Below are 12441 nucleotides of genomic sequence, written 5' to 3' on the forward strand. Positions count from 1 at the left end.
TATCCTTTTACTGATGTGATGTATCATGTTGATTGATTTGTGAATACTGAACCACTCTTGAAACTCCTCTTTCATTTCTGATTTTGTTTGAGTCGTCTCTCCTTGTCAGTCTACTCTCTTGTCACAGACTCTGAGCCTGGAGTTCTCTCTTGTCCACCAAGAGAGCAGACTCAGAATTGAATATGAGAGAGGCTAATGTCTGGGAGGAGACAAGAGCCCTGAACAGGGGTTTCGTCTCTATTTGTTGAGCTCCTAAGATCTTACATACATGATGAAGTTGAAAGCAATTAGACAGTAATCATTAACTGGTGTGTGTAAGAAGCAAAGGGTCTGGGCAGCAAGTGGAGTTTGTGATCAAAGCACAATAGTATATTGGTGCCAGATGAAAAGTAATTTCCTTCAGGTGGTATAACAAGTTACTCGTGATCCCATTATAATATCTCGCTAACTAACCTTGGACGCTTTTGCCCTGTGGCGGCAGCTTTCTGCTCTAAACTCTAACCCATTTTTGTAAGTATAAGAAATTCTTGGATCTGTCTCCCCTCACTCTTTCTCCTCCCTCCTGTTCTCTCTCTCTGCCTCTTTCTCTCTCTCTCCTGAGTTTGGCTAAAGGTCTATCAATTCTGTTGATCTTTTCAAAGAAATAGCTCCTGGTTTCATTGATCTTTTCTATTGGGGCTTTTTTTAAGTTTCTGTTTCATTTATTTCTGCTCTAATCTTTATGATTTCCCTCCTTCTACTGGTTTGAGGTTTGTTTGTTCTTCTTTCCCTAGGTCCTTTAGGTGTAAAGTTAGGTTGTTCATTTGAGATTTTTCTTGCTTCTTGAGATAGGCCTGAATTGCTATAAACTTACCTCTTAGAATAGTTTTTGCTGTATCTCAAGGATTTTGGACTGTTGTGTTTTCATTCTCATTTGTCTCCATGTATTTTGTTATTTCCTCTTTCATTTCTTGGTCATCCTATTCATTGTTTAGTAGCATGTTTTTTAACCTCCATATATTTGTGCTCTTTCCAGATTTCTTCTTGTGGTTGATTTCTAGTTTCATATCATTGTGGTCAGAAAAGATGCATGGTATGACTGATCTTTTTGAATTTGTTGAGACTTATTTTATGACCTAATATATCACTTATTGTGAAGAATGTTCCATGTGCACTTGAAAAGAATGTAGATTCTGTTTTAGAATGGAACATTCTGAATATATTTGTCAGATTCATCTGGTCCAATGTGTCATTCAAAGCCACTGGTTCCTTGTTGATTTTGTTTGGATGATCTATCCATTGATGTAAGTGGGGTGTTAAAGTTGCATACTTGTATCTTGTTACTATTGGTTACTTCCTTTATGTTTCATAATAGCTGTTTTATGTATCTGGGTGCTTTCCTGTTGGGTGCATAAATATTTACAATTGTTATATCTTCATGTTGGACTGTTCCCTTTATGAATATACAGTATCCTTCTTAGTCTCGTTACAGTCTTTAAAGTCTGTTTTGACCTATATAAGTTTTGCTACCCCAGCTTTCTTTTCACATCCATTTACATGATAAATGCTTTTCTGTCCTTTCACTTTCTTTTTTTTTTTTTTTGAAGTTTATTTATTTTGAGAGAGAGAAAGCGTGAGCATGAGCATGAGCACGGGAGGGACAGAGAGAGGGAGAGAGAGAAAATCCCAGGAAGGCTCCCCACTGTCAGAGCAGAGCCTGATACGGGGCTCAGACTCATGAACCATGAGATCATGACCTAAGCTGAAGTCAGATGCTTAACCAACTGAGCCACCCAGTTCCCCTCTATCCCTTCACTTTCAATCTGCATGTATCTTTAGGTCTGAAATGAGTTTTTTGTAGACAGTGTATGAATGGGTCTTGGTTTGTTATCCACTCCATCACCCTATGTCTTTTGACTGGAATATTTAGTCTGTTTACATTCAAAGTAATTATTGATAGGTATGTACTTATTGCTCTTTTGTTACTTGTTTTATGGTTGTGTATGTAGTTCTCTGTTCCTTTCTTCCCTTGCTCTCTTCTGTCATGATTAGTTGCCTTTCTTTAATGATATACTTAGATTCCTTTCTCTTTATTTTTTGCATACTTACGACTGGTTTTTGATTTGTGGTTAACATGTGGTTTATATATAACATCTTATGCTCATAACAGCCTATACTAAGTTGATGGTTGCTTAAGTTTGAACACATTCTTTAATCCTTTCCCCCTCCCACCACGTTTTAGGTATATGTTGTCATAATTTACAGACTTTCATTTTGTGAGACTATTGACTGATTTTCATAGATATAATTAATTTTATTGCTTCCTACTTTAGTGCTTCCTACTTTTCTTACTCCTACTTATGGTCTTTCCTTTCCACTCAGAGTCCCCATTAGCATTTCTTGTAGGGCTGGTTTAATGGTCATGAATTCCTTTAGCTTTTGTTTGTCTGGAAGCCTCTTTTAATTACCATTTGTCTTGGTGTGGACCTCCTTGAGTTGATTTTGTTGGGGGCTCTCTCTGTGCCTCCTGGATGTGGATTTCTGTCTCCTTCCCCATACTCAGGAAGCTTTCAGCTATTATTTCTCCAAATTTTCTGTCCCCTTTTCTCTCTCTTCTCCTTCAGAATCCCTTCAGAATAAAATGTTGTTTCATGTGATGATGTCACTAAATTCCCTTAATCTATTCTTACCTTTCTTCTGCTTTCTCTGTCCTGTTCAGCTTGATTGCATTCCATTACTCTGTCCTCCAGGTCGCTGTTCCATTCTTCTGCTTTCTCCACTACTATTTATTCCTGCCTGTGTACTTTTAACTTCAGTTAATGAGTTCATTTCTGATTTATTCTTTTGTATGTTTTCTTTCTATTTTGAAGATCTCACTGAAACCCTCCTCTCTTTTCTCAAGTACAGTATCTTTATGACCATTACTTTAAATTCTCTATCAGACATATTACTTATTTGTGTTTCATTTAGCTGTCTTGATGTGATTTTATCTTGTTCTTTCATTTGGGACATATTCCTTGATCTTCTATTTTTTCTAACTCTCTGTGTTTCTCTGTGTTAGGAAAGTCAGCTATGTCCCTTGCTCTTGAAAGTAGTGGCCTTATGAAGAAGAGGTCCTGTAGTGCCCTGCAGCAGTGTCCCCTGTTCACCAGACTCTGGCGCTTCAGGGGTATCTCTGTGTGTGTTGCATGTACCCTACTGTTGTGGCTGAGCCACATTTGCCTTCAGTCCAGTCATCTGCAATGGCTATCTGCCTGTTGTGGGCAGGGTTTGGTCCCTCTGTTGTTAGTGAGCCAGTCTGGGGCCACCTTGGGCTTGATTTGGGTCAGATCAGGCATCTGCCAGGGCTGCAGTAGCACTGAATTACAGGGCTTTTGTTGGTAGGTGGGGCCTGCAGTCAGGCCAGTTGTCTGCCCCCAGGCCACTGCTAGTGCCACCGTTGAACTGGTGTGTGTGGTTATCTTTTTCTCTTCCCAAGGAAGAAGTCACTTTGGGGCTGTTGGGGCTCTTGCACAATGCCATGCTTAGTGCTCTGCATTGGATGGACTCCTGCCCAGTGCAGTTTGGGTGGGGCAGATCCACAGGTTATGCAGGGGTGGGGTGGGTGATGTTAGCAAGGTTTGCACTTATCCGCTGTAGCAGGAGACCTTTGTAGAAGTCCTGTGGAGGACGGGTTGGAGGGGATCAGACTGCAGAAGAATGCAGGACTGGGGTATGCTATTAGCAAGCTAGGTAGAGATCATGTTCCCGCTGGTTCCTACAAGTGTCTGTGTATCTGGGGAGCAGAGGAGGAAAATGGTGCCAACCACCTCTTTTGTTCCTAGAGAAGTCTCCCAAAGATCCCTGCCCCTTCAGCACACCCTGAGATTAGTAAATAAATCTCCTTCCTGTGTACCCCAGGCATTTTTCAAACTGCATCTTCTGTACTGTATGTCAGGGCTGTTTGTTATGCTATCTCCATTTCCTATAGCCCTCTGGGTTCCCCAGAGCCAAGCTAGCTGAGTTTTAAAGTTCCTGGTGTTAAGCCCCACTGATTCTAACAACTTGCCAAGTTAAGCCCCACTGGTTTTTCAAAGCCAAATATTGTGGGGATCCATCTTCCCAGTGTGGGTTCTCCATGCCGCAGGTGCCTGGAGTGGGGTCTTCTCTTCCCTCTCCATGCCTGTAGTATTCCGCCCTCCTGTGGACAATCTTATGGGTCAGTTTGGTTCCTGGCCACATCTCCATCCTTTCAACCATTTTTGATGTGGCCTCTTCTCTGCGTTTAGCTATGGAGAATCTGTTCTGCCAGTCTTCAGGTTATTTTCTAGGTTACTTTTACTGATGTGGGTGTTAGCTAGATGTGTCCATGGGATAAGATAAGCTTAGGATCCTCCTACCCTGTCATCTTCTCTGGAAGCCTCAAGGTGTCATTTTTTTTAAAAAAGAATCTTGGTCAGGATCTTAGATGAACTGCCAGTCTACGCTCAAAGAAATAAGAACTGGCTTCACAAAAAATAATTTTACCAAACCCTAAAATCTCAAACAATTTTTCCCTTCCTCCTGTACATATAGTGTTAGAATTAATAAAAGACATACTTTACACTACACATAGAACAGCACTGCCCCCAAAGTCATATAAGTAGGGTAGAATGTAAGATTCAGGAATATTTAGGTAAATCACAGATGATAAATACTGAATTTATGGAAGATATAGGAATTGCTCAACTTTTTTTTTTAATACATGAAAATTATTGTCAAATTGGTTTCCATACAACACCCAGTGCTCATCCCAAAAGGTGCCCTTCTCAATACCCATCACCCACCCTCCCCTCCCTCCCACCCCCCATCAACCCTCAGTTTGTTCTCAGTTTTTAACAGTCTCTTATGCTTTGGCTCTCTCCCACTGTAACCTCTTTTTTTTTTTTTTTCCTTCCCCTCCCCCATGGGTTTCTGTTAAGTTTCTCAGGATCCACATAAGAGTGAAACCATATGGTATCTGTCTTTCTCTGTATGGCTTATTTCACTTAGCATCACACTCTCCAGTTCCATCCACGTTGCTACAAAGGGCCGTATTTCGTTCTTTCTCATTGCCCTGTAGTACTCCATTGTGTATATAAACCACAATTTCTTTATCCATTCATCAGTTGATGGACATTTAGGCTCTTTCCATCATTTGGCTATTGTTGAGAGTGCTGCTATAAACATTGGGGTACAAGTGCCCCTATGCATCAGTACTCCTGTATCCCTTGGATAAATTCCTAGCAGTGCTATTGCTGGGTCATAGGGTAGGTCTATTTTTAATTTTCTGAGGAACCTCCACACTGTTTTCCAGAGCGGCTGCACCAATTTGCATTCCCACCAACAGTGCAAGAGGGTTCCCGTTTCTCCACATCCTCTCCAGCATCTATAGTCTCCTGATTTGTTCATTTTGGCCACTCTGACTGGCGTGAGGTGATATCTGAGTGTGGTTTTGATTTGTATTTCCCTGATAAGGAGCGACGTTGAACATCTTTTCATGTGCCTGTTGGCCATCCGGATGTCTTCTTTAGAGAAGTGTCTATTCATGTTTTCTGCCCATTTCTTCACTGGGTTATTTGTTTTTCGGGTGTGGAGTTTGGTGAGCTCTTTATAGATTTTGGATACTAGCCCTTTGTCCGATATGTCGTTTGCAAATATCTTTTCCCATTCCGTTGGTTGCCTTTTAGTTTTGTTGGTTGTTTCCTTTGCTGTGCAGAAGCTTTTTATCTTCATAAGGTTCCAGTAGTTCATTTTTGCTTTTAATTCCCTTGCCTTTGGGATGTGTCAAGTAAGAGATTGCTACGGCTGAGGTCAGAGAGGTCTTTTCCTGCTTTCTCCTCTAAGGTTTTGATGGTTTCCTGTCTCACATTCAGGTCCTTTATCCATTTTGAGTTTATTTTTGTGAATGGTGTGAGAAAGTGGTCTAGTTTCAACCTTCTGCATGTTGCTGTCCAGTTCTCCCAGCACCATTTGTTAAAGAGACTGTCTTTTTTCCATTGGATGTTCTTTCCTGCTTTGTCAAAGATGAGTTGGCCATACGTTTGTGGGTCTAGTTCTGGGGTTTCTATTCTATTCCATTGGTCTATGTGTCTGTTTTTGTGCCAATACCATGCTGTCTTGATGATTACAGCTTTGTAGTAGAGGCTAAAGTCTGGGATTGTGATGCCTCCTGCTTTGGTCTTCTTCTTCAAAATTACTTTGGCTATTCAGGGCCTTTTGTGGTTCCATATGAATTTTAGGATTGCTTGTTCTAGTTTCGAGAAGAATGCTGGTACAATTTTGATTGGGATTGCATTGAATGTGTAGATAGCTTTGGGTAGTATTGACATTTTGATAATATTTATTCTTCCAATCTATGAGCAGGGAATGTCTTTCCATTTCTTTATATCTTCTTCAACTCCCTTCATAAGCTTTCTATAGTTTTCAGCATACAGATCTTTTACATCTTTGGTTAGATTTATTCCTAGGTATTTTATGCTTCTTGGTGCAATTGTGAATGGGATCAGTTTCTTTATTTGTCTTTCTGTTGCTTCATTGTTAGTGTATAAGAATGCAACTGATTTCTGTACATTGATTTTGTATCCGGCAACTTTGCTGAATTCATGTATCAGTTCTAGCAGACTTTTGGTGGAGTCTATCGGATTTTCCATGTATAATACCATGTCATCTGCAAAAAGCGAAAGCTTGACTTCATCTTTGCCAATTTTGATGCCTTTGATTTCCTTTTGTTGTCTGATTGCTGATGCTAGAACTTCCAGCACTATGTTAAACAACAGCGGTGAGAGTGGGCATCCCTGTCGTGTTCCTGATCTCAGGGAAAAAGCTCTCAGTTTTTCCCCGTTGAGGATGATGTTAGCTGTGGGCTTTTCATAAATGGCTTTTATGATCTTTAAGTATGTTCCTTCTATCCCGACTTTCTCAAGGGTTTTTATTAAGAAAGGGTGCTGGATTTTGTCAAAGGCCTTTTCTGCATCGATTGACAGGATCATATGGTTCTTCTCTTTTTTTTTTTGTTAATGTGATGTATCACGTTGATTGATTTGGGAATGTTGAACCAGCCCTGCATCCCAGGAATGAATCCCACTTGATCATGGTGAATAATTCTTTTCATATGCCGTTGAATTCGATTTGCTAGTATCTTATTGAGAATTTTTGCATCCATATTCATCAGGGATATTGGCCTGTAGTTCTCTTTTTTTACTGGGTCTCTGTCTGGTTTAGGAATCAAAGTAATACTGGCTTCATAGAATGAGTCTGGAAGTTTTCCTTCCCTTTCTATTTCTTGGAATAGCTTGAGAAGGATAGGTATTATCTCTGCTTTAAACATCTGGTAGAACTCCCCTGGGAAGCCATCTGGTCCTGGACTCTTATTTGTTGGGAGATTTTTGATAACCGATTCAATTTCTTCGCTGGTTATGGGTCTGTTCAAGCTTTCTATTTCCTCCTGATTGAGTTTTGGAAGCGTGTGGGTGTTTAGGAATTTGTCCATTTCTTCCAGGTTGTCCAATTTGTTGGCATATAATTTTCATACTATTCCCTGATAATTGTTTGTATCTCTGAGGGATTGGTTGTAATAATTCCATTTTCATTCATGATTTTATCTATTTGGGTCATCTCCCTTTTCTTTTTGAGAAGCCTGGCTAGAGGTTTGTCAATTTTGTTTATTTTTTCAAAAAACCAACTCTTGGTTTCGTTGATCTGCTCTACAGTTTTTTTAGATTCTATATTGTTTATTTCTGCTCTGATCTTTATTATTTCTCTTCTTCTGCTGGGTTTAGGCTGCCTTTGCTATTCTGCTTCTATTTCCTTTAGGTGTGCTGTTAGATTTTGTATTTGGGATTTTTCTTGTTTCTTGAGATAGGCCTGGATTGCAATGTATTTTCCTCTCAGGACTGCCTTCGCTGCGTCCCAAAGCATTTGGATTGTTGTATTTTCATTTTCGTTTGTTTCCATATATTTTTGAATTTCTTCTCTAATTGCCTGGTTGACCCACTCATTCGTTAGTAGGGTGTTCTTTAACCTCCATGCTTTTGGAGGTTTTCCAGACTTTTTCCTGTGGTTGATTTCAAGCTTCATAGCATTGTGGTCTGAAAGTATGCATGGTATAATTTCAATTCTTGTAAACTTATGAAGGGCTGTTTTGTGACCCAGTATATGATCTATCTTGGAGAATGTTCCATGTGCACTCGAGAAGAAAGTATATTCTGTTGCTTTGGGATGCAGAGTTCTAAATATATCTGTCAAGTCCATCTGATCCAATGTATCATTCAGGGCCCTTGTTTCTTTATTGACCGTGTGTCTAGATGATCTATCCATTTCTGTAAGTGGGGTGTTAAAGTCCCCTGCAATTACCACATTCTTATCAATAAGGTTGCTTATGTTTATGAGTAATTGTTTTATATATTTGGGGGCTCCAGTATTTGGCGCATAGACATTTATAATTGTTAGCTCTTCCTGATGGATAGACCCTGTAATTATTATATAATGCCCTTCTTCATCTCTTGTTACAGCCTTTAATTTAAAGTCTAGTTTGTCTAAGTATGGCTACTCCAGCTTTCTTTTGGCTTCCAGTAGCATGATAAATAGTTCTCCATCCCCTCACTCTCAATCTAAAGGTGTCCTCAGGTCTAAAATGAGTCTCTTGTAGACAGCAAATAGATGGGTCTTGTTTTTTTATCCATTCTGATACCCTATGTCTTTTGGTTGGCGCATTTAATCCATTTACATTCAGTGTTATTATACAAAGATACGGGTTTAGAGTCATTGTGATGTCTGTATGTTTTATGCTTGTAGTGATGTCTCTGGTACTTTGTCTTACAGGATCCCCCTTAGGATCTCTTGTAGGGCTGGTTTAGTGGTGAGAAATTCCTTCAGTTTTTGTTTGTTTGGGAAGACCTTTATCTCTCCTTCTATTCTAAATGACAGACTTGCTGGATAAAGGATTCTCGGCTGCATATTTTTCCTGTTTAGCACACTGAAAATATCGTGCCAATCCTTTCTGGCCTGCCAAGTTTCAAAAGAGATCAGTCATGAGTCTTATAGGTCTCCCTTTATATGTGAGGGCACGTTTATCCCTTGCTGCTTTCAGAATTTTCTCTTTATCCTTGTATGTTGCCAGTTTCACTATGATATGTCGTGCAGAATATCGATTCAAGTTACGTCTGAAGGGAGTTCTCTGTGCCTCTTGGATTTCAATGCCTTTTTCCTTCCCCAGTTCAGGGAAGTTCTCAGCTACAATTTCTTCAAGTACCCCTTCAGCACCTTTCCCTCTCTCTTCCTCCTCTGGGATACCAATTATGCATATATTATTTCTTTTTAGTGTATCACTTAGTTCTCTAATTTTCCCCTCATACTCCTGGATTTTTTTTTTTCTCTCTTTCTCTCAGCTTCCTCTTTTTCCATAACTTTATCTTCTAGTTCACCTATTCTCTCCTCTGCCTCTTCAATCCGAGCTGTCGTCGTTTCCATTTTGTTTTGCATTTCGTTTAAAGCGCTTTTCAGCTCCTCGTGACTGTTCCTTAGTCCCTTGATCTCTGTAGCAAGAGATTCTCTGCTTTCCTCTATACTGTCTTCAAGCCCAGCGATTAATTTTATGACTATTATTCTAAATTCACTTTCTGTTATATTATTTAAATCCTTTTTGATCAGTTCATTAGCTGTCGTTATTTCCTGGAGATTCTTCTGAGGGGAATTCTTCCGTTTGGTCATTTTGGATAGTCCCTGGAGTGGTGAGGACCTGCAGGGCACTTCCCCTGTGCTGTGGTGTATAACTGGAGTTGGTGGGCGGGGCCACAGTCCGACCTGATGTCTGCCCCCAGCCCACCGCTGGGGCCACAGTCAGACTGGTGTGTGCCTTCTCTTCCCCTCTCCTAGGGGTGGGATTCACTGTGGGGTGGCGTGGCCCGTCTGGGCTACTTGCACACTGCCAGGCTTGTGATGCTGGGGATCTGGCGTATTAGTTGGGGTGGGTAGGCAAGGTGCCCGGGGGGCAGGAGGCGCAGGATTAGCTCGCTTCTCCTTAGGAGAAGCCCTCCACTTCAGGAGGGGCCCTGTGGCAGTGGGCAGCAGATTCGCTGCCGGAGGTTTGGCTCCGCAGAAGCACAGAGTTGGGTGTTTGCGCGGAGCGAGCAAGTTCCCTGGCAGGAACTGGTTCTCTGGGATTTTGGCTGGGGGATGGGCGGGGGAGATGGCGCCGGCAAGCACCTTTTTTCCCCACCAAACTGAGCTCTGTCGTCCAGGGGCTCAGCAGCTCTCCCTCCCTTTGTCCTCCAGCCTTCCCGCTTTCTGAGCAGAGCTGTTAACTTATGACCTCCCAGATGCTAAGTCGTGCTTGCTGTCGGAACTTGCTGTCGGCCCCTCCGCTTTTGCCAGCCAGACTCGGGGGCTCTGCTTGGCCGGCAGGCTGCCCCTCCGCCCCAGCTCCTCCCGCCAGTCCGTGGAGCGTGCACCGCCTCGCCGCCCTTCCTACCCTCTTCCGTGGGCCTCTTGTCTGCGCTTGGCTCCGGAGAGTCCGTTCTGCTATCCTCTGGCGGTTTTCTGGGTTATTTAGGCAGGTGTAGGTGGAATCTAAGTGATCAGCAGGACACGCGGTGAGCCAGCGTTCTCCTACGCCGCCATCTTCCCTCTCTCCCTCAACTTTTTAATATTCTGATTATAAATCTTAATCTTTTAGAACCAGTGCCATGGAAGGCATCTACAATTTCTCCTCACAAACTTGTGCTTGGTTCTAACCAATTTTGCATTAGTTTAGCCCTCTCATTTGACTCAGCTTGATGGCTTTTTTTTTTTTTTTAATTTAGATGTATTATAGTCCTATTGACTATTTTTACTTGCTTAAGTATTACCACTTGGATCAGTGGATCCAGTGCTGTTCTCTTTCTTCACAAAATGGTGAGTCTCATATTAGCATTAAATCTGGGTTTGAAGGATAAAATGTGTTACATTACATTATCAGGTTGGCTTTTTTAAAAAGACATTTCCGATACAAATTACATATACACACACACACACACACACATATATATATACACACACACATATATATGTATATATATACACACACATATATTTGAAAAAATTTTGGGAAACAGAGAAAAGCATAAAGAGGAAATTTAAGTTACCTATGATCCCACCATCCAAAGAGCAACTCTGTTCATGTTTTCTTGTATTTAACTCTATTTTTTCTTAAGCATCTATATTTTAAAAACCAGAATAATACATATATATTTTTCTGCTTTTAAAAATTATCAGTTCTTAAGACTCGGATAAATCTATTCTTTGTAAACTTTTCTACCATGTTTTAGGAGGCAGGTTGTAATATTTTCAATGTTTGGTGTCTTTTTTTAGCTAATAATAATTATACTTAAAATTATATGATATTACAAGATAGGCTTTATAACAGTCTTGAAAATATTTTCAGTGAATGGAAATGTAGGAAATTACTAGTTCAAATAACAAATATGTGAGTACACAATACATGTTTTAAAACAATACTTTCGTTTGTTTTGTCATGGATAAATAAACCTCTTGACTAGTTATTTAAAAACTTAACATATGAGTATTGCCTCATGCTACTAAGTATTCTTTTAAAAAGTTATCATCTGTTTATTATGAACTACCCTAAAAGTAGGTGGCTTAAAATAACATACATTAATTTTGCAGTCCCTGTGAATCAGGAATCTGGGTGCAGCTTAGATGAGTGCCTGCCTGTCAAAGCCTTTCACAGTTGCCAGTTGGGGCTGTGATCTCATCTGAAGGCTTAAGTGGGGAACAAACCAGTTCTATGCACCCTGCTGTACAGAGATTTTCCTCGATTCCTTGCCTCATGGGCCTCTCCATAACACAGAAGTTGGCTTCCATCAGAGTAAGAGTGCAAGACAGAAGCCATGGTCTCTTTAACATTTAATCTTGGAAATGACATCCCATCACTTTTGCTATACTCTATTGTTAGAAGTAAATCATTGGTCCTACAAGAAGAGGGAATTAAGCAAGGGATGGGAATTTCCGGAGGCAGAGATTACTTGGGGGCCATTGTAGAGGCTATCTACTACAGTTATTTAACAGTTACATAATATTCAGGATATAAGCCTATGATAAATCACATGTCATTGCACATGTAGCTTATTTTCAATTCTTCTAATTATAAAAAGACTACCATGAAAAAGCTTATATATAAATTTTTGTTGGCAACTCTGATCATTTCTTTAAGATAGATTTCTGAGGTGGGATATTTGGCTTAAAGCTTCTAACATGAGTTGTTATGCTACTATTGAAGCAGTTGAAACTACTACCTGTGTTTGAGAATGTTCATTGTACCGTATCGCCTTTAAGACCATTCTTTTTTTTTAAATTTTTTAAATGTTTATTCATTTTTGAGAGAGAGACACAGTGTGAGTGGGGAGGGGCAGAGAGAGAGGGGGACACAGAATCCGAAGAAGGCTCTAGGCTCTGAGCTGTCAGCAC

At 40.5% G+C, this 12441-nt stretch overlaps 1 protein-coding gene across 10 annotated transcripts in view; it reads left to right on the plus strand.

The window, feature by feature from the left end:
- CC1H2orf88 (chromosome C1 C2orf88 homolog) overlaps positions 1 to 12441 on the plus strand; it is a 72251-nt gene that overhangs the window by 41675 nt on the left and 18135 nt on the right. Inside the window, exon 1 of one of the 10 annotated variants that reach the window (XM_053215457.1) lies at positions 1176 to 1283. The exons of the other annotated variants lie outside the window; for them this stretch is intronic. The gene's annotated coding sequence lies outside the window, so the exon portion shown is untranslated. Of the gene's footprint in view, positions 1 to 1175; positions 1284 to 12441 lie in introns of those variants that run through there. 10 annotated transcript variants of the gene reach the window in all.

The sequence above is a fragment of the Acinonyx jubatus genome, chromosome C1 (assembly GCF_027475565.1).
Source record: "Acinonyx jubatus isolate Ajub_Pintada_27869175 chromosome C1, VMU_Ajub_asm_v1.0, whole genome shotgun sequence".
NCBI lineage: Eukaryota > Metazoa > Chordata > Mammalia > Carnivora > Felidae > Acinonyx > Acinonyx jubatus.